Source organism: Paramisgurnus dabryanus, chromosome 21, assembly GCF_030506205.2.
Source record: "Paramisgurnus dabryanus chromosome 21, PD_genome_1.1, whole genome shotgun sequence".
NCBI lineage: Eukaryota > Metazoa > Chordata > Actinopteri > Cypriniformes > Cobitidae > Paramisgurnus > Paramisgurnus dabryanus.
In genome coordinates, this window is record NC_133357.1 from 26,357,728 (window position 1) to 26,380,576 (window position 22,849).

The window sequence follows — 22,849 nt, forward strand, 5'->3', positions numbered from 1 at the left end:
GGTCACCCTAATATATATATATATATATATATATATATATATATATATATATATATATATATATATATATATATATATATATATATATATATATATATATATATATATATTAGGTCTGAAGCTCTTTTTTTCTTGGAATCTTCCGTCAAGGGTTGCTTCTTCCCCGGCTCTGTCATTTGCAACAATCGCTAGCCGTGTTTCGCTCGCCTGCCTCTGTGTTGTTTGCCGTAAAGTGATCCTGCTTCTCGTGATATCTGAGACTTTGCGAGACTGAAGGTAGAGACCAGCATATGTTGTGTTTTGGTGCTGGTTTGCTAGTGAACACCAGCTAAACCAGCATCAAACCAGCATCAGCACCAGCATTAGCACTAGCTAAACCAGCAACAAACCAGCATTAGCACCAGCTAAACCAGCATTAGCACCAGCATCCTATGCTGGTCATACCAGCATATGTTGTGTTTTGGAGCTGGTATGCTGTGACCACCAGCTAAACCAGCATAGACCAGCATAATTCCCATGCTGGTTTTTTCAGCAGGGTGTTGATTTCTGATATTTTGTCTGAATGCCATACCCTGCCATATGCAAACGCCGCGCCTGGTAAGGGGGGTGCCGTAGTGGGGACACGCATGTCACTGCAACAAGAAGTTATTGTTGAGCTCTTTGATACACGGTAATTAAATGCAGATTATCATTCACGATCAGAAATGTCTGCAAACTGGAGTGAAGCAAAGATCATGTAGCTTCTCATTATCCACGCTGAAACTAAGATCGATTGCCAGTGCTTGTTTCTGATTGATTCAGAAGCAAAAATGTGCATCAGTATTAAAGTCTTTCTTCTGTTATACTTTTTTCTGTTCATTTCACATTTTGAAACTATTGCCTTGCATCTGACACCTATGTACCTGAAGTGAGGCATATAGTGACCTGCTGTCGCTGGCTGGTACAGACTAAACATGTGGTCATTTTTCAATAACACAGAATGTGCAATTTTAATACAGAGAATTAATTAATCTACACACAAGTTGGGAAAGAGCAATTCACTGGTCTTGTATGTCTTTGGACTTTGAGAGTACCCGAAGTACTGTGTCGCCCTTTTAGTAAAGTTATATGTTTTCAAGTATTTAAATTCTGTATGGTACCCTTGTTATCTGTGTAAAGTAACGAGAACAAAGAACAACAATGGCTTCTTAAGATTGACAATGTCATAGTAAGCACAGTTCCTTAAAAATAATAGAATTGAACCTAGGCTGTCTGACCAACATCAGTACTCTCCCCATACTGTACATTTATTAAAGCAACATCTCCTCCTCAACCTTTCAAGCGGAGTTCATGCTAATGACAATAACCTGGTGGATTAGACTCATTGAAACTACTAAACAAATGTTTTGACCCAAGCTATGTGCATGTATCCAATGTGAAGTGCATTGTCATTGAATGCGGTGTGAGCAGTGCACCACTCCTGTGATTTTCCCATGCGGTACTTAATACAAACGGTGTGAATCCTGTAAAGCCCTGTGCACAATGACCCTCTTATGCAAAGAACGTCCTCCAAGTTCATCATTTACTGACAGCTGCTTTCACTACTGATTGTGTGTGTGTGTGTGTGTGTACGTGTGTTTGTGTGTGTGCATGAATAAACACCAGGAATCTTCATGAACTGTCTGGGAGTGTACGAGGAGTGGGAACATGCGAAACAGTGCAACTGAGTGTTTCAGATGAAGAGGAAATGAAAGTAAGGCCGCAGTCCTCTGTTCTTCACTCTACTGCTCACCAGAGAACACACACACACACACACACACACACACACACACACACACACACACACACACACACACACACACACACACACACACACACACACACACACACACACACACACACACACACACACACACACACACACACACACACACACACACACACACACACACACACAGAGAGAGAGAGAGAGAGAGAGAGAGAGAGAGAGAGAGAGAGAGAGAGCATGTGACTGGATGACCATGCGCTAGTCACACTGAAAAATGGCATGATATAAATCACAAAAAAATAGGTGTCCTAACCACTGCACATGTTAAAAAATTTAACTATTGGCTGTAGTTACAAAACAGTAAGAAGATAAACAAACAAATTGCATAGGTACAAAAATATGCATACAGTACGTACATGAAATGCATGCATAAGAATGCATACATTTGTAAATAACATATTGGTATATTCTAGTTTTAAACTTAATATCATCTCATATCAAAGAATTGAAACATATTAAGTACCCATCACTTTAAATAGCCTACATCCTACATCAAGATTCTTGACAATACTTCACCACAAATAAACTAGAACTAGTTGCTGACAATTAAAGATGGAAAATGTCACACAAATGTGCTCAAGCTTCAAGCCGGTGCATGTGGCACTGCAGCCAATGGCATAAGCCGCTGTCAGCAGCATGCGGTGCAGGAGCCAATCACAGCAGTCCATAGCCGGGATGAAAGTGAAGTGGCCAATGGGACGGAGGCAGTGACGGTACATTCCCTAAGAGTTTAATGAGCAAATCTGCTCTGCGTCCTGCCAGCACGTCCAGCAGCTCCACAATGAGCGAAAGCTGTATCACCACAGGACTGAGTCTAATTATACACCTACACACAGAGAAAGAGAGAGAGAGGGGGGGGGTCACAAAGGGCGAGCAAGCTGAAATGTGTATGTGTGTAGCTGAGCAAGCTTTACACTACACACACAGAAAGAGAGAGACGGAGAGAGGGACGAGCCAAAAGATAGTCTAGGTGAGCACAAGATAAACTAGAGAGCATCATGCTGTCTGCAGTGTCACTGTTGCTTTCATATGATCATTCAGTGCGTGACACCCAGAGAGGTAGGACACTATTGAGTGTGTGTGACAGAATGGCTGTTATGAGTGTTTAAATCACTTGAGAGTGTGCGAGGAATGTTAGGGATTCACATGTCTGTCTGTCTCGTGTGTGTGTGTGTGTGTGTGTTTTCGAGCAATAACAAGACTATCGATGTGTTAGCGTCTAAGTCTCTCACCAGCTTTGCATGTAAAGCACAGGAATACAGGGCTTACATCTAAATAGAAGATTGTGCTGAAACTGGGAAAAGGAGGTGTCGTAATGCATTGCTTTGCTTTTCATACTGTAAAAAGTCAGTTGAACTTGAACTTGAAAATCTATTTCTACCTGCTCTGAATCTTACCATGGTCTGTTCTTGGTTAAATATAACAAAGTCTGCTTGATTTAGTTTATAGACTTGGATATAAGCGGTTATTAGCTGACAGTATACATGTTATACTGTATGAACTTTAAAGACGGTATCATAGAAATCGTGCTGTTTTTAATCTACGTCTGTTTACCATTCAAAGAGCTTCTTGATTTTGCGCTGACAGCCAACTGGAACTTCTCTGAATCATTCAAACATTACAAAGTTGAATGATATGAGTTGGTGTGGTTTCAATTCCTTATTTAAAAGTCGAGTTTAAGTTCATTTTGGAATGACGCTAAACTGGATGTTTTATAATCCATCAGAGATTGTGAAATGAATAAAAGCCAGTATGATGAATCAGTGGTGACTTTTGATCTTACATTTCCTGAAGACTCACGATCCATTTTTAGCACTGTGAAGTTTGGTCTGAGAATCAGTTTTATAATGATGTCAGGAGGGATGCTTCTCACTTCTCTTCTCTGTGTGTGTGTGTGTGTTTGTGTGAGAGTCACACACACAATCAAGGTTGTAAAAGGACACACAACACGCTCACAACGTAATGATAGTTATTTAGGTTCATTACTGCAGAGCGCATTATTGAACAACATAAAGCTTCACTTTAGCACTGTTTTGTGGAGTTTGATGGCTGTATAAATGTATTCATGTGAATGAACTGAGTGGATAGGCAGTGCACTACTATGGTCATCCATTCAATTGGGTTTCTGTATTTCTGATTTAGGATTTCTCAGGCGGTTACTGCCTCTTTAAGATGTCTATTTTTACACACGCACACATACACATGCATGAAGAGGAGGCCGAGAGCAAGAGCAGGTTCATGTGAGTAATTCTGCTGCTCTATAACACACACACACTTAATTATATTCAACTTTAATATTCAATATTGTGTAGAGCACGGAGCCAAAGAAAATGCTGGGTAATAATGCAACCTGTGACTTAGTTAGGAGCTCAGTCTGTAGATTAGTTCAAAGTCTGTGGCTTAGTTATGATTTGAGTCCGCGGAGGAGTTAAGAGCGCTGTCAGAGCGTTAGTTAACATCTGAGTCTGTGGATTAGTTAGGTGCTCGGCATATGAGTTAGTTAAGACCACGTTTTGCGGGATTGAGATCGCATGCATGATGAGTTGGATTTTTTGTACAGTATGAATGGAAATTGGCCATGTGTGGACTTATGAGGACTGCTCATGTTTGACCGTTCTTTAGGCAAAATCTGTTGGCGAACTAAGACTACAGAATTTTTGGTCTGAATTAACTCCTTTCCCCCCCCCCGACAATCTGACAAAAAAACATGTTAGGCTCAGATTATGTGAGGTCTTGACAGATCATATTTTTAACCTAACGATCTGCTCAGAGAAACATCAGGGTCGCCTGGATCGTATTAAAAATGTTTGATGTTTAGGATTTTGAATCTGGATGATTACTTGGCAGTGAGAGACTGAGGTACATTTACATTTATGCATTTGGCAGATGCTTTTAAAGGCATGGCAGATTTGAAATATAGTTATAGGGGTCATTCAACAGAAAAGGTGGAATTCGGGTGATGGAAATGTGCTTACATGAACTTCTTTCAACATACCCAAAACTTCTTTAATAGCATAAATTAATTTGTCAAATCTACGAATCCGCAAAACGGGGAGCTTAATCTATTTTTAACTTTTTAATACATTATAATAAAGAATCCATGAGTCATTTATTTGTCATTGGTGTTATCTGTGATTTAAACAACATTAATGTTGATACTAAATATTTTTTATCATTACAGCTTGTGTATTTAGTTAAAGGTTGAGTTGAGGAATGATAACAGCAAGAAAAATAATTGATTATTAATATTTGTTTAATTAAATTCTTCATCTTTACCCAACATTGTATGAAATTAGTTGATTCTCAGTTTGACTTTTTTCTTTAAAACCAACAAAAACAAAAATATTCATCCAAAAAGGCTTTGATGACTGAAATATCAACAATGTCTTACATCCCATATCAACAACAAAATATTACTAGAAAGTACAAGAAAATACATTCATAACACTAAAATTTGGTTTAACTCCAATGACACAATGTAACACCAATGACACACTGTAACACCAGTGACAAAATTAGAATATAATAATAGAAAATGAATATGATAAAACTAATAAACTTTCATAAAATTTTCCATCTTGTTTTGTTTTTATGCTTTTATGTTGGTCAGTTAAAGGAATAGTGCTAAGGAAGTACTCATTAGAGAAGTAACACTAATGACGGTAACACCAATGATGGTAACACCAATGACAAATTACAGAAAAAAATAATATTTTAACAAAATGGCTGCCATTAGCCATGTGCCATTTCATCAGAGATGTAACAATCACATTCTTATTCACTATAATGTATTTTTATGTAAAGATCTTAACACAAAAAATCTCATCTCAAAATTCTTAGATATATCATGATATTTTAGACAAATAAGGTAAGACATCTCAAAAACCTTTTGCCTTCCTCTACTGCACTTCTTCCACTGACCTCTTGACCCATGGAAAACTTCAAAGAGCTGATGCATTGTTTCAAAATAAAAGTGCTTTGGGTAGGGAAACACCAGTGACATAAATTTTGGGGACAAATATTTATTTGATATTATTCATAATAATAGTGTATTTTTACTATTTCAGTGTTGTAGTAAATTCATACAGGGTAAAAGGTTAATGTAAATTAGATTTGTTTTATAAAAAACATGGTTTTAAATTATAAGTACACAGTTCAACTTCCATGTATGTTAAAAGGGACAGGGCAATTTTCAGGACCAGACATTTAAAGAAAATTAAATAAATAAACTCTCTCATCATTTTAAGCACAGTCTATATTTATTAAATATATGTATCATTATGGGATTATTAGGTCAAATTAAATGATTAAGCGGTCTGCAGAAGCAAGGGACAAGCATTTCCACCTTTTTTGTAGAATGACCCATAGGATAAAGTATTAGAAGTTACATGGAGTTATTCACATGTATTACCTTATTTATATAATGTGTTATGCGTTATATTATGAACGAGGATGGAGTACATGGGAGGTATTCAAATTTGTTGCAATAAGTAATATAGTAATATTCCAAACTATATCTTTGAAGCCTGAATCTGATGGTCAAACGGTTTGTAAAAGTTTGAAAACAAAACGACTCGCTGTATAAAACAAAAATGTTTTACGACCGTTCCATTAAAGTCAAGAGCTGATGAGAATTCACACTGGTTTTAAACATATTGGGTGCGTGTAGAAAGCTGAGTAATAATAATATTATAATAGTTTCACATTATGTATTCCCTCTGACATGATCATCTTAATAATATCTTCTAGTCTTTGATGTGATTTTCAAATCTTGTTGTGTGAGCAAGTTTGAGATTCAAGAAGAGAAAATGAGTCAAGATTCTCCACCTGTTTATGACTTCATAATTGCTCAGGGTTTAAAAACTCATGTAGTCAAAGCTCAGCTTTACTAAAGCACTATTCGGACGGGATTAGTTTTCCAAACAATGTTTGAGTTTCAACGTGTCCCCCAGGACGTCTGTGATTTTATGTACCGATTCAAACGGGATTAAAATTTTCAGGCTATTCCAGAGATGGGAGTGTCTGTTTCATGCATTTGGGCGTTGTAGAAGAGCACGTGCTCTGGATACGCATGTTTGTAATGTTTGATATTTTGCTTTAAATGTAAAATTATTACAGAACATGTAATTTATTAATTTAATTTTAACAAATCAAAATAAAATATACAAATAAATCATGGTAACAAAATCAGTCATCCAATGCAATGTACGTTATTTACAGCAATAATCTGACATTAAATCGATTTGCACAGATTAATTAGTACTCCACCTCCCACGTGACATCATCAACTATGTTGTTGAACCAACATGGTTGAAACGACGAATGTGAGACAAAGTTACTATATTTTTGGGAAACAGTCTTGACTAGGTAGTTTGTTTCTCCAACTATGCATCGTACTATGGTGGTTCTGCAGTGAGTTATGTCATTGTTCAGGAAACACAGCCCAGGTCTGAATATCAACTTATGAAGTTTCAAGGTTTCTTAGTGATGACACCTGATAAAGGAGAGAGTAAATACAGAAGCATCCTGTGTATATTGACACACCATTGCCTGGTTTACACACAAGATTTACATAAGACTAGTCCCAGACTAATGTTTGAGCTGTCTTAACTGAAAATAACTTGCATTGATATATCTTCAAATATGCCTGAGTCACAAGGCATAGTTCTGGCCTAAGCTAAGCCTTGTCTGTCAAACTGGGCCAATAATTACCATATGTGACTTTTGTATTGAGCGTACAGAGCTACCATAAGGAGTATGGCTGATATACAGGTATGTCCTAGTAAATAACAAGAAATAAAAATCGCGGCATAATCCACAATGACTGGAGAATTTCACATATTTTTGCATAATCTGATTAAATGTATTGTTCCACATTTTAAAAAATCCAATTAAAATCAATAAACACAGTTTCAGAAAAACCAGGCAAGTTGTGTTTCACCGAAATATTTAGGTTGTAAATTGCATTTGCGTTTGACTCATACATAGACAAACACTATGACTGTCATCTTGTACAAATTGAAACTATAAAGTAGTGTTTCTAATAACATATTACACACATCTGTCAGACACAGAAACAGAATGAGTAAACAATTAAAAGACGAGTTAAAAAAATCTAAGAACTTAAAGTCACAATGAAATTTAAATTAAGAACTTTAATTTTATTTGGAATATTGCGGGTTTTTTTCTTTTACAAATGACTTATCTGTGAGCTTAGTTATTTTAAAAATATATATGCGCCCTCACAATCTTTAATCAAAAATGCATGAAAAATTAATGCAGTGATTAGCAAATAGCAACATGACCCAACTTCCAACAATCCTATCGATTCTTGATGGAATTCAAGTCCTACATTTTTTTCTCATTTTACTCGGATAAAAATCAAGATGGGGAAAATAAGACAATCGCTAGTTCCGTTTCATGGTGACTTTAAATTTGACTTGGTCTGTGAAACCCAGCTGAATTAATTTGTTAATTATTGTTTTCTACATGAAATCATTCAACAGTATAAGAATATTCTGTGAAAATATAATCTTTATATCTTAACTATTGACTATTGAGTAAGATCATGTCAAAGATATAAATCAAGCTTTGATGTTCCTCATTTTATCATTATGGGGACTTTAAGCTGGATTTCACAGACAGGTTCAAAAATCAAGAATTTATCTGAGAATTAAAAAAAATATTTTCCCGCAAAATGCAGGTAGTGACAGAACCGAACTAAACAACTGTCAGGATTTTGTGTTGCATTCAGTTCAATTCATTGTTAATCATCTTTAGTTGTCCTTGTTATCTCATTTCATAAGTTACACCTGTGTCTAATTATAGTTAAGTTTTTTCACATGTTATGTTTGATTATCACTACCCTTTATATTCTGCCCGTGTCTTTCCCTTGTCGGTCGTTGAATGTGAGTGTACGTCTATGTGATGCTGTTCCTCGTCTTCGTTGTATGTTTTAATAAAGTTCCAGAGTTTATATATAAAGAATCCCGTCTCCTTGTCATCATCGTTGTTGTATATTTGTATTTATAGAGTTAGAGTACGTGACAACAACTAGTTGTTGAGGAATTATTTAATCGTGCATCATTGGCATGACAGGTCTCTCTTGTGAAAAAATAAATGCCTACAAGTGGAAAAAATATTTTAGGCAGAAAATGACAGAGGCACAATTGTTTGCTTACAAGTGTTTCCAGATCTTGCACGAAAAATACAGTAAACAAGAAAATTAAGTGAGAAAACTTGTGAGACACAAGACATGATATACCATGTTTACTACTATAGTTTGCACCAAATAACTACTCGCTACTGTGATTTTTACCAGAGTAAATGATTTGCATTATTTCCAACTGTAATCAGAAAATTATTAAAATTCTGAAGGTTTCTTACACAGAAAATGCCATAATTATTAATTATAATTTATTATGAATGTCAATATCTACTTTAACTGAGAACTTGAAATTAGAGAGTTATTTTGAAATGAGTAGTTTCATAAAATTCTTGTATTCTGTAACGTGAGTGACTATATGGGCTACACACACATTAGTAGCTTGAATACCGTTTGTCTAAATGTCAAATATCAATGAAGGATATACGTACTCATAGTTAGTGTGACTAAAGTAAATATCAGAGATGATGGCTTTCACAACATCGCCAAGTCATATTACAGCTGACACAAGGTTACTTTATAAAGTAGTCAGAACTTAAATAAATGCTTTTATTAAGAATTGAGGTTTGAGCTCATGATATGGGTCCTGCACAGATGGGATGATGCAAAGTGGTAGACATAAGGTCAATTTAAAACTTTCAGATGGTGCACAGTTCATATCTCCATTTGGATTACAGCGATTCCACGAGAGTCAAACATGTGTGCAAACCAAACCACCGTAGTCCTTCTGCACAGCTTTTCCACTTTCAGAATGCAGGTGTAAGTCCGTCAACCAATCAGATTACCCAAAGCAATTTTACAGCGTTTTCAAGCAATACACAATGTGCGTTCCCTAAGAATGGAAGCCACGACAGTTGTTTTGCCAGCATTGTGTCTACCAGTTGATCTATCGTGGTGGTAGTGGTGGTAACTTAATTTCTTCAGTTGAACACAAACAAAAAGTTTATATTACACTTCCAACATATTATCTTCTTACAGAGCAGGGGTGCCAAAACTTTTTCCTACTAAGGGCCAAAAATCAAACCTGACTGCACTGAAAAAAATTATTTATTGAATTTAATACATTTTTTTAAGGTAAGTGGTTGCAATCAATTTGTTTAAGCTACATATATATATCAGTGGCGAAGCCAGAAATGTTTAAGTGGGTGGGCCTTTATAAAACAGGGTAATGATATATATATAAAAAATATTAAAGTAAAATAAAATATAAAACTTTTGTTTAAATGTAGCTTAAATAAATTGATTGCAACCACTTACCTTAAAAAAATTATTAAATTCAATGAATATTTTTTTTTAAGTGTGAGGGCCGCAAGCCAAAAGTAAATGTTGCTGTGTTATATAAAAATTAAAATGGCCCTGATTCTTTTAATTTATCATTTTATAATATTTAAAAAATAAATAAGCAAACATTACTACTTTTTATGCATAACTAATGCAGTTATATTTCCAAACGTAACTGTTGTAAAAAATAAATCATTTTGACAATAATTTTAAATGTCCTTTTATTCACTTTAATTCCTTACATTTAATTTCAATAAAAAATTTTGTAATGTACAAATTAAACAAAAAATGTAACATTTTAGAAAATGTTTAACTAGAAATATCTGCATCAATGACGTTTATTCTTTATCCTTATTTCACGTGGCATAATGGGAGAAATTAAAGGTCATTGCGGGCCAACTTTGGGCACCTCTGCTGTCGAGCGTCAACATATTAAAACATCATTAATCATTAAACTAATCCTAATGACTCCACTGGTTTAATAATTGTCTTTTGATGCAAAACAATACATTTGTGAGCATTCAAATGCAGTGACACTGCCATAACTTCAAACATTCTGTCTCTTGTGGATCTTGTGTCTAGCTGTCATTTTGAACATTAATATCTGACATTAGTCCAGTTTATGTATATCTCCGCTAACAAGCTGATAATCTAAATGTTTCTGTGAATTAACTGATCTAAGATCAGACTGCTGATCTGATGCCGTGTTTCCTTTCTTTAGCCATTCAAACGCTGTCTTAAGTCCTATTCAGATGGTAATTGTAGGGCTATATTCATTCATTTTTTATTGTAGTCACTTTTCTTTCACCACTTCCTGGCCAAATTGCAAACAATTTTCTGACAAACACGAGGGTTGTGTGAATTCCCTCAATAATGGTTGCTGTATAAGAGAGATGAATATGGATGAGTGGTGATATTGTTTATTGTCTGTCTGTCACACACTGCTCTTAAAGTCTATCACACGTGTACATAACCACAAAGATCACCGCATGTCACCCAAGTTGTTCTTCTTCAGAGCTCTACTATTACTTAACTCCATATGAGCTTGTTTTTTATAATGTGACTCCTAAATATCAAACCTCAAGCAGTAGGCACATCTGCAATCCCTCTCTGAGAGCAGCAAGGCCTTCCAGTTGGGGATGAAATTAGACGTCATATTTTTAACTTATACTGCATGAAAGAAGGCTTATATGCGGCAGCCCTATTTTTACCGGCGGGCTAACCCAGCACTCACACCGAACCCTTCACTCAGTACTCATCTAATCCTGCTTTAGCCTGGACCGTCACAGGAATAGCAATGCTATAGAAACACACACACACACACACACACACACACACACACACACACACACACACACACACACACACACACACACACACACACACACACACACACACACACACACACAGCTCTCAATGGATCATTGATTGTTTCAGTGCAGTTGGGACTTTAATCAGGTTGTTGCAAGACTTTACTTGTTTAAGCACTCTACGTACTGTAGTATTAATCTTTCAATGCTTTCAATCATGTCCTCAAAGAGAGGAGAGGTTTCACTTTTGGAAGGCGTTGTTAATTGAAAATAAAAGTGCTTTAACCACAGCATTTATTTGTTTAAAGGGGACATTCCACAAGATGTTTTAAAGATATTAAAGGGCCCATGTCAGAGGACTTTTTTTAAGATGTCAAATACATCTTTGGTGTCCCCAGAGCACATGTGTGAAGTTTTAGCTCAAAATACCATATAAATAATTTATTATAGCATGTCAAAATTGCCACTTTGTAGGTGTGTGCAAAAATGTGCCGTTTTGGGTGTGTCCTCTAAAATGCAAATGTGCAGATCAAGTGCAAACACTGATCACAATGATGGTGGTTTGTTGAAATTGAAACTCAATTGTTCTGTGAATTATTTTCTCTCTGCACTAAATGGCAGTGCTGTGGTTGGATTAAGGGGTTGGATTATTATAATAAGAGCTCCTTATGACATCATAAGGAGAGCCAAATTTCAACGACCTATTTTTTCATGTGCTTGTAGAGAATGGTTTACCAAAACTAAGTTACTGGGTTGATCTTTTTCAAATTTTCTAGGTTGATAGAAGCACTAGGGACCCAATCATAGCACTTAAACATGGAAAAAGTCAGATTTTCATGTCATGGCCCCTTTAAATAAATCTTTGATGTCCCCAGAGTACATATTATGTAAAGTTTTAGCTCAAAATGCCATATAGGTAATTTATTGTGGTATGTTAAAATAGGCACTTTATGGGTCTGAGCAAAAATGCACCGTTTTTGTGTGCATCACTTTAAATCCAAATGAGCTGCTTAGGTGGGCGGAGTCTCAAGCGCTCGCGCTGTAGACAAAAGAGGGAGATTTTATCACAAAAGAAGTTAGTGAGCGATGTTCAGCATTATATATTTGAACAAGTTTAAAAAGTCAATCATCTGTTTTATGCATACTAAATACATGTTTATCAGCAGATGGGGAACATTTTGGAATAAAAATAAAGACTTTTAGCTCTCATGCCAGTGTTTTAAACAGGCACAATGATTTTCAGCATGTTACAATAAAATACACTTCCACAAACACTCAGAAGTTTACTTTTGACCAAACTACACGAGCACATTTAAATGATCTGTAATAAAACAACACGTTTAATGCTTAAACTTTAGAGAAACAGATCAAATGACATGTTTAAGTTTATTGTGTACACATATTGAACACATTCGCGTTTCTGTCAGTCTCTCACTCTCTATCTTGTAACTCCTCGTATTCATTTGAAACTTCAGAGAGACATTAAACAACATATTTACTTATTGTGTATGATAGTGAATACGCGTTGTTCTCTCACTCTGTCTCGTGCAGTGCCTTAATCCTCGTGTTCATTCATAAAAACTTCACAGAAACATATTAAACAACATACTTGTATTGATGAAAGTGATCCGTTGCGTTGCTCTCTCTCTCTCTCTCTCTCTCTCTCTCTCTCTCTCTCTCTATCTTACACTAAGTTAAGGTTAATCCTTTAGAACGTTAATTCAACCTTTAGAAAGTCCATTAAATCTACAAGTTATAAGATTGTAGGCTACTGTTTGTGTTTGAGGGAATTCAAATGCATCGTGCTGTCAGTCATTCTTTCTCTCTGTCGCTCGCACTCGTAATGCCGTGTCATGGTTGGATAGCGCAGTTGAAGGGGCGGTATCATTATAATAAGATCCCCTTCATACGTCATGGGGGGAGCGAAATCCGAATGACCTATATATTCACATGCTTGCAGAGAGAGCCTTACCAAAACTACACTCTAAAAAATGCTGGGTTGTTTTTAACCCAGGGCTGGGTCACTATTGGACAGAACACACTGCCGGGTTAAATTTACCCAACTGATGAGTTGTTTTAACCCAATTGCTGGGTTATTGTCAATCAACCATGTTGAAACAACCCAGCAGTTGGGTTAAAATAACCCAGCAGTTGGGTCATTTTAACCCGGCAGTGTGTTCTGTCCAATAGTGACCCAGCCCTGGGTTAAAAACAACCCAGCATTTTTTAGAGTGTATTGCTATTTTTCATGTTTTCTGGGTTATTAGAAGCACTGGGGACCCGATTATAGCACTTAAACATGGAAAAACTCTGATTTTCATGGAATGTCCCCTTTAAGGTTTTTTGCATATGGAGTAACAAATGATGTTAAAGGTGCAGTGTGTACATTTTAGCGGCATCTAGTGGTGAGGTTGTGAATTGCAACCAACGGCTCAGTCCCCTGCTCATCTCTTGCTTTTGAAACACATATACGGTAGCCGCCACCGGACAAACATGTCATCATTGGAGACAACTTAGTAAAAAAGTTTGTCCGTTAAGGGCTTCTGTAGAAACATGGCTGCACAAAATGGCGGCTTCCATGTAAGGGGACCCTCTGTGTATGTAGATAAAACGTCTCATTCTAAGACAATAAACACATAACGGTTCAGTATGAAAGGTCTTTATACACCTGATAATTCAGTTTTGAATATTATTTTGCATTTCTGTCAAGAGATCCTTCTAAAAATTATACACTGCACCTTTAAATTACCAAAGTCCAAATTACCAGAGTCATTCACTGTAAAACAATTCCGTAGAAATTACAAAGTTATTGTAGCTGGGTTGCCGGTAATTTACCGTAGATTTAAATTATATAATATTTACTGGCAAGAGTTTGTTCAAAGTTAAATACATTTTAAATATGAACAAGTCTTTATCTTTACAGAATAAAACTATACAATAACAGCCTCATGCAAAGCATTCTGGGAACCAGAAATCATCATCAACCTTTTTCTGTTTTTTGCTTCAGATTTTGTTTCCCAGAATGTTTTGCTTTATGCTGTTTTTTAGTTTTACTCTGTAAAGACAAAGACTTGTAAATGTTTAATATTAATTTAACTTTGAAAAAAATGTTGCCAGTAAAAAACATAAATTTAAATCTACGGTAAGATACCGGCAACCCAGCTGCAATTTCTACGGAATTTTTTTACTGTGTTCAAATCACTTGGTCCAGTATATGTTTTATTTACTATCTGTACATAATCATGTAATGTCTCTAAAATCCTTTGCTGTGGCAGCACCAATACTCTTGAATAGTTAATCTTTTTTCTCTTGCTTTTTAAATTGCTGAAGATGTGTGCTGTGTCTGGTTTGCCCTGCTAAGTAATTCATGTTGCACATGGTGTTAGTTTGTTATATCAGTCCTTCCAGAAAAATGCAGAGGTTTTTTTTGTGATTGTTGCGATTCATTAATCAATTTATGCTGCAAAAGTGCGGCGTATTTGATAATATTATTTGATAATATGCGGACTATGGCTAATTATGCTTTGAATCATGCAATCGCATAATTGCATTTTTCTGGAGCGACTGTTCTATTGTACAGAACCTTGGTCAACAATTGTTGTTTGTATTGGTGCTATGAAAACAAAAGCTGAGTTGAGTACTCTTATTTAAGCTAAACATTTGGTGTTAACCAAACATTTGCAAACAAGCCAGTAATGCTTCAATAGAGCATTTATCATTACCCTTAATTCAAGGTACAATTGAGTTTCATTGGTGTATAAATGAAAAGGTGCCCCATATTTAGGAAAGATGGACCCAAAGACAACATGTACACTGTATAAAGAAAACAGAGTAGGAGCGAGATTCATCACTGCTACTGTATTACTTAAAAGAACCAATCATTAATAAAGACTGATGATTCTCTGGGGAAGGGGAGGGCGCAGGGAACAACCTGTGTGCATGTGCAGTAACTGAAACAACATTGATGTTTTTAATCCAATACGAGCTTAAAATCATTTTTGTAGCTTTAAAAAGATGAATTTTATTCATTATTCTTATTATTTTATTTTCCCCTTTTTTGCTGATCCACATCGAAAATCATTTCATACATGATATAAAATAAAGCAATAAACCCCAAGAAGCAGTGGGTTACCAGTGCATTTTATAGGGGCGTTGTTAGGCACGACGCGAAGCGGAGTGCCTAAAACCCCCTTAGCTGTAATAAAATGCACTGTAACCCCACTGCTTCGAGGGGGTTTATTGCGTTTATAAAACGATTACTTCATATGCATAAGTTAGAGGGATTTTATAAAATAAAACACAAATAAGTTGTAATTATATTCGTACAAATATTACTCTTCCGCCAAACAAAGTAGTTCCTCAGAATCAAGTGTGACTGAAACAGAGCGCAGTTCCCAACCAACACAGAGGCAGCACAGACACAATGAAAATATAATTTAATACTGTGGTGTTTATTTTATAAATCACCATTCATCTAATTTAATTTATACATTAACATATATATTGTGCAACCGTTGAAGTGATGATCAAATATGCTTGGAAGCATGCTTAACTCTTTCCCCGTCAGCGTTTTTTTTTTTTTTTTAAGTTGCCACCCAGTTTTAGTTTAATGCCTTGCAGAAAAATTATCTTCTTTAAATAAGCATTAAATATCAAATGAAAGAACAGACCATCCGCTTTCAAACAAAAACAAACAAAAAAAACGTTTCATCCTACCTTCATTTGTTCTCTTATCACCTCTTAAATTTTCAGCTAAAAGCGGAGATAATTCCATTTTTGTGTATAACTTTTGTAAGAGATCAGAATCAGAGCCATCAAAACTTACACGCTGTGTTTTCAGTGTTGAGTGAATGCGTCAGTGTTTAAGTTGGGTAAGATCGCCCCCCAGTGGATAATCGCGGACGTATGAACTTGACTTATAAACTCCTCAGACAACGTTTTCTCTTTATCGACGAGATGACTCCACAATATTTATTGACTGTTATCTGGATATCGCCATTAATTGTGCAACTGTAGACAAATTAAAAATATGATTAAAGACACTGGTGTTTATTTTCTTAAATCAGTATGCAGCAACAGTGGCGCAGTGATACTTATGTAATGTGGTCTGAACCGTTGGGTTACCGGTGTATTTTATCACGGCTTAGAACGCGTTTCAACCAATCAGAATGAAGAACCAGAACTGCCCGCCGTTTTATAAAACGTAATATATTCTGTTAAACACTATATTGTAAATTCATGTAATTTGAGAGTTGGCATAGAGATCCACCCTATTTCACCAAGGTCCACTCAGTTTAAAATTTCTGGCCTCGCCACCAGTACTGTAGTCAACTTTATCAGTAGCACTTAAATCCTTAAGAATGATTGATTACTGATAAGTAAATTAAGTATAAATATATTCATAGATTAAAGGCTCTTGCGCTGGAATGAGCTTCTCTCTTATGTGGGCAAGGATTTATGATTAAACTAAATTTTTATTACGACACTATGCACTGAAAAAAATGATTCATTCAATTTACTAATTTTTTTAAGGTAAGTGGTCGCAATCAATTGATTTAAGCTACATTTAAACAAAAAATTTTGAAAAACAAAACAAAAAACATTTGTTTAAATGTAGCTTAAATAAACTGTTTGCAACACCTTTTTAAAATTTTAAAATTGTAGTAAATTGAATGAGTCATTTTTTTCCAGTGGTAGTGTACAATGGAAAGGCAGTTTGGCCTATACTGCCCTACAAATGCTAAGTGCAGTAACTACGCAAACACTGAAACTGAGAAAAATGCCCTTAAAGTTTTTTTTACACCAGCCAGTCAAACATGTTACTGCAATTTTGGCACACATCTTTCTCTGAAATGGGACAAAATTTAACCAGGTGACTTTGTCACAAGACACAACAGATCCCACAAAGCCCATTTCAATCCTTAACTCGATTTTGACCAAATGCGTAGTTACTGCGCTTTGGCTTTGTAGCGCAGTATATATTTTTAAATATTAAGAAAGAAATACTTGAAAAAGAACACTTGAAATGTAACAGTTTATGAAAGTTAAACAGTCGTAAACAAAATGAGTTTTTTTGTCCGATGTTCATAGTTGTACTATTAACATTTGGCTCTTGCAATGTTAAACTGCAATTGTTTAAAAATGAAAAGAAAATTGGTTTTCAGTAATTAACTCATTCCCTGCCATTGATGGGTTTTCTGGTCAATTAAGTGAAAAAATTTGCCTGAAAAAAAACGTTCCTGGTGAGTTTTTATGGTAATCTGTAATACAGCGATTATCCACTAGATGACTCTTACCCAATTTATAAAAAAACTGAAGCAAAAAATTATTTATTAAATTTACACTCTGTGTATGTTTTGTTAATCGTTCTGAATCTGATCTCTAACTAATTCCTTCACAAAAATGCAAATCATTTCAGCTTTTTGCTCAAAATTTTTATTTATTTTTTTGAAAAATACCAATATTTAAAGGTGCAGTGTGTAAATTTTAGCGGCATCTAGTGGTGAGGTTGTGAATTGCAACCAACGGCTCAGTCCCCTGCTCATCTCTTGCTTTTGAAACACATATACGGTAGCCGCCACCGGACAAACATGTCATCATTGGAGACAACTTAGTAAAAAAGTTTGTCCGTAAAGGGCTTCTGTAGAAACATGGCTGCACAAAATGGCGGCTTCCATGTAAGGGAAGCCGCCATGCCGTTTTATCTCTGTGTATGTAGATAAAACGTCTCATTCTAAGACAATAAACACATAACGGTTCAGTATGAAAGGTCTTTATACACCCCTGATAATTCAGTTTTGAATATTATTTTGCATTTCTGTCAAGAGATCCTTCTGAAAATTACACACTGCACCTTTAAGAGTAAATAAACAGAGAAAAAATTCCCAAAATTTCTCCCATTTTGTTTGTTTATTTATTGTTTGTTTGAAACCAGAGGGTCTGCTCTTTCATTTGATATAAAATAAAATTCCTGGTGGGGCAACTTTAAAAAAAAAGGCTGGCAGGGAATGAGTTAAAACGCAAAATACTATACAAGATGTTTTTTATATAAAACTAAAAGTAACAAAAACAACATAAGGTATAACATATGTAATAATAACAATTATAATAATTATAATATATAACAATAATATATATATAAAAAAATGTATATGTGTGTGTATATATATATATATATATATATATATATATATATATATATATATATATATATATATATATATATATATATATATATATATATATATATATATATATAATATACTGTAGTATGTGTACTGTCCTATATAAGAATATCGGCCGCTATATCGATAGCTGGTCTTTTTTACTCTGTTTTTTTACTTTTTTACTCTCTAATATTTGTATCAGCATCACCCCCCCCCCCAAAAAAAGCCATATTTGTCAAGCTCGACTATCTACTGTATATGTACCTCTGTCTCCACTTTTACAGTTTTGTGTTCTTTTCCCTGTCATCACCTTTGACCTCTGCTCATGGGGAGCTGCTCAGTAATACTGGACAATTTCTGTGTGATAAAACAATAGGAAAAATTCTGAATTGACCTGATAATTTTCAACACTTTTCACCTAAGCTGTAAACAGACTCATACATGGTGTCCTTAGCCAACATGTCCCTCTCCTCACCTTCACCTCCGCTGATCTCCTGCAGAATTGTGCTGAATCATAAAGATTTCAGAGCTCAGAAACTCGATCGCCCAGAGAAGTGCTGCACACAGGAAAACTGACTCGCACGTCTCCAGCATCCGAATTTATCACACGATTTGAGGCGTCTATCGACCATACTACTTATTTAGTATTTTACAAACATTTTGTACTTCATTCATGCTTCATCAAAAGTCTTAAGTATTTTAAGTAGTGTCTTAGAGTCGACAAAAATTACATTAGCAGATTTCAAATGTATAGCGTTTCTCTTCTGGGAAAAGGAACGAAAATATTGATGGCATCATCAAGCACTTGGTAGATGTCATGCTCTCGAATATAAAAATGTCCCATGGCCTAAAATATAAATACCACCGACTAGCAATAGCAAGTAGTAAATCATGGTTAACAGACGCGACAGCTTCCTGTTTCAATACGCAAAGACAGGAAAGAAAACCAAATTTAGTGTCTTTAATATAAAGCTCAAACTATGATAAATGTGTGTGTGTGTTTGTTTTATGTGGTCCTGGTGTGTCACTTCACATATACAGTATACTATATGTGGCCTTTCTACATAATATCTGAACATCTTCTTTACTATCAGATAAGAATTTTGTATTTCTGTCTCTCATACTTCACCACAACTAGCTTGAGTGTTTGTAATGGAAAGTCCCATTAAACACATTAAACCCAATATCCAAATACATGCTGAAACGGCAGAATCTCCCTTCGTGGATTCTGTGTCAACTCCTATATAATCACATGTTCTTCATCACTGTACATACATGCACATATGACGTTGTTGCCAGATCTTTCTATACCTATAGGCAGATTTTACTGTTGCAAAGGTTTTCTTCAAAGTAGATCATCAACACTTTAAATTAACTTTGTCTTTGACGGCAAAAAGGTGCTGTTGAGTCTGTAAGGTGTGATGCTCGCCGGCATTGACATTAACCATCCTATAGGCTAAATTCTGGTAAAATGGTGGAGTTTTTTACCAGTCAAATGAATCTTGTAAACTATTAGAAATGTGATGAAAGCTGTTTAGCACACCAGTTCTTGTTGGGTGATTTGCAATTCAATCCAGTCTCCTCCAAACAAGAGTCTATTTAAAGAGTGTGCCGGTACTCTCCTCCAGATACATGTCATCAAAGAGAACGCTGACACTGCATCTGCTGGACACTGTGGGTGTGTGTGGACGGTTTTGCTTTGACTCACAGGTTTCTATAACAGCGTTGAGATAGAGGCTTTGTGTGGGAAGCATCTTCAACATTTTCTCTCCTTCTCAAGTAAACTCACGGTCTCGTTCAGATTTTGCCCTTTTGACTTTCTTTTCTCCGCCATTCTTTCTTTCTCAATAACTCGATCTATCAGATGCTTTACTCGTGTGCTTCACTGTAAAATATGTGAATTTACTTCTGTGCTTTCCCAGTAATAGTTGAAAACATTGAAAGAGAATTGAAATCTCTTACACATTAGTTATAAAGGTGTGACGTCTAAAGATACCCAGCATTGCAACATGAATAAAGGATGCAGGGATGTTTTCTCTTTACTCTCCGCTGGTTTATTTAATTTTTTTTCTTAATGTAACACATGAAACGTCACCAACTGTGTTTTTGAACCAAATTACACTGGCTAGGAGAAAATTTGTCTTAGTGATCACCAGTCGTCCTAATGATGATTTTATATGATTATGATATGGTGCTGTTGTTACAAAATGTACTGTTCATGCATTGATCTCACAGTTAAGCATCCCAATACTAAATGAAACATTTTGTGTTAATCCCTCGCAATTGTTTATGTGTTTAAACCCTTCAGAGAATATATCATCCATCTACATGCTTGTCACGTATGTAAATGCATATGCTCACAGTTGAGTGAGTGTGTATGTGTGTGTGATTACCCGTCTGTTATTGCATGCGCGCGCGTGTGTGTGTATGCGTGTGTGTGTTTATCCCTTTCGCAGTGAGTAAGGCGAGTGGGCGACAACAGCAACTGGTCTGCCTGTGTGTTGTTGCATAGCAGACATGCCTCACACTGCACGATATTACTCATTTCCTCAGCCCTGTGTACACACACACACACACACAAACACACACGCACGCACAAACTCTCACACTTTATCGCAGTCAGCCTCGCAGCCTTTCGACATGTTGTGACTCTACAGTTTGTCTGCTGTATTTGCACACACTGTGTCTGTAAGTTTGTGTGTGTTCACGTGTGCGTGTTGAAGAGAGATGCAGGAATGAGTGGCATTACACGGATGACATCTGCACATCGCACCACATCAAGGTCAGTCACATAGGGTCAACAGTGCTTTGGATGATGAACTGTGCATGCACGCTCAAGACATGACTATTTTGATGTTGTAAAATCAGGGCATGCGCTTGAAGATGTATTTGAGAGTTTGGGGTTATAGTTCATATGGGTTTATATCCAGTATATCTTTGGCTGCTTTTGATTAAGGCTCAGACAGGATCTCTGGTTCGCAGCAGTCTTCTGCAGTGTACTTCACAGTTCTGCTATGTTTTGTCTTTTTCGGGGAGTGTTAAACCCTCCTGTGACTCAACTTGAATATGAATAATGTCTCTTAGTTAGTTGGAGCCATCAGAAGGAGTGGGATTGCCTGAATTTCCATCTTGTAAAACTGTAGGCGAGAAAACTCGCAGCTCTGAGTCCCAAGATCTCAAACATCTTACAAAATCCATCCTGAATGATGTTGCTACATTGCACAAACAGGTGTATTGATTTGCAGTGTTGTCTGTAAGATTTGTTTCTATATACTGTAGTTAATGTAGTAATGGTATTGACTCTGACTGCCGACACAATGTAAAGAAATGAGTGTTTCGTCTTTTCTGACATCGGTTCTGTCCATGCACCCATCAGACTGTGTTTCTCTGTGGCTTTCAGTGTACACCTCCTCATCATATACACGACATTAAATTTCTTCATAAAAAGTGAGGCTTTCAAAGCAGGGAGCTCTAGTTTTTTTTAAAAATATAAATATGTATAATCTGATCATAGAAAAAAATATTTACTCAGAAGGGAAAGATTCATAAAACTGAACTTCCTGTGCAAACAAATCATTGCTCAAACTACTAAGTTCTTCTATTTTGTAACCTTCGCATTTTTATTGTGTAAATATCATGAAAACTGCCTGGCAGAGAGACTAAATCATTTGTGCATGCATTTGTACTGTATGTGTATTTTTGTATACACAGCAGTGTCATATTTATACTTGACCACATAGATTTCTCAGGATTATATGTTTAAATAATATATTACATGGTGAAAATATGCATATAAAGAGCTGGGTTTCATTTAAAACTTTTCAATTCTGATACTGATACCTTCGATACCGGTTCCTGAATGATACTTTATTTGATACCAATTGCATGAAATGTGATTTAACAAGATTACTTCATACATCATTTTTTTCAGTTTGTCTACTTTTTAAAGGGGTAGCGTAAAAATCTAATTTTACCATGTTTAAATGCTACAATTGGGTCCCCAGTGCTTCTATCAACCTAGAAAATGTGAAAAAAAATCAACCCAGTAACATTCTTTGGAACGATGTGAAAAATATGTTTGTTCAGATTTCGCCTGTTTTCTTAGGTAGGTAGCAAGGCC

The 22,849-nt window shown here is 35.8% G+C and overlaps 1 protein-coding gene across 4 annotated transcripts in view; it reads left to right on the forward strand.

The window, feature by feature from the left end:
- Positions 1 to 2,732: 2,732 nt before the first annotated feature.
- Positions 2,733 to 22,849, forward strand: part of LOC135775874 (uncharacterized) — a 28,253-nt gene continuing 8,136 nt past the window's right edge. Inside the window, exons 1-2 of one of the 4 annotated variants that reach the window (XM_073812987.1) lie at positions 2,733 to 2,866; positions 3,950 to 4,047. The gene's annotated coding sequence lies outside the window, so the exon portion shown is untranslated. Of the gene's footprint in view, positions 2,867 to 3,949; positions 4,048 to 21,111; positions 21,512 to 22,849 lie in introns of those variants that run through there. The other 3 variants (XM_073812988.1, XM_073812986.1, XM_065286433.2) reach the window with 3 other exon arrangements.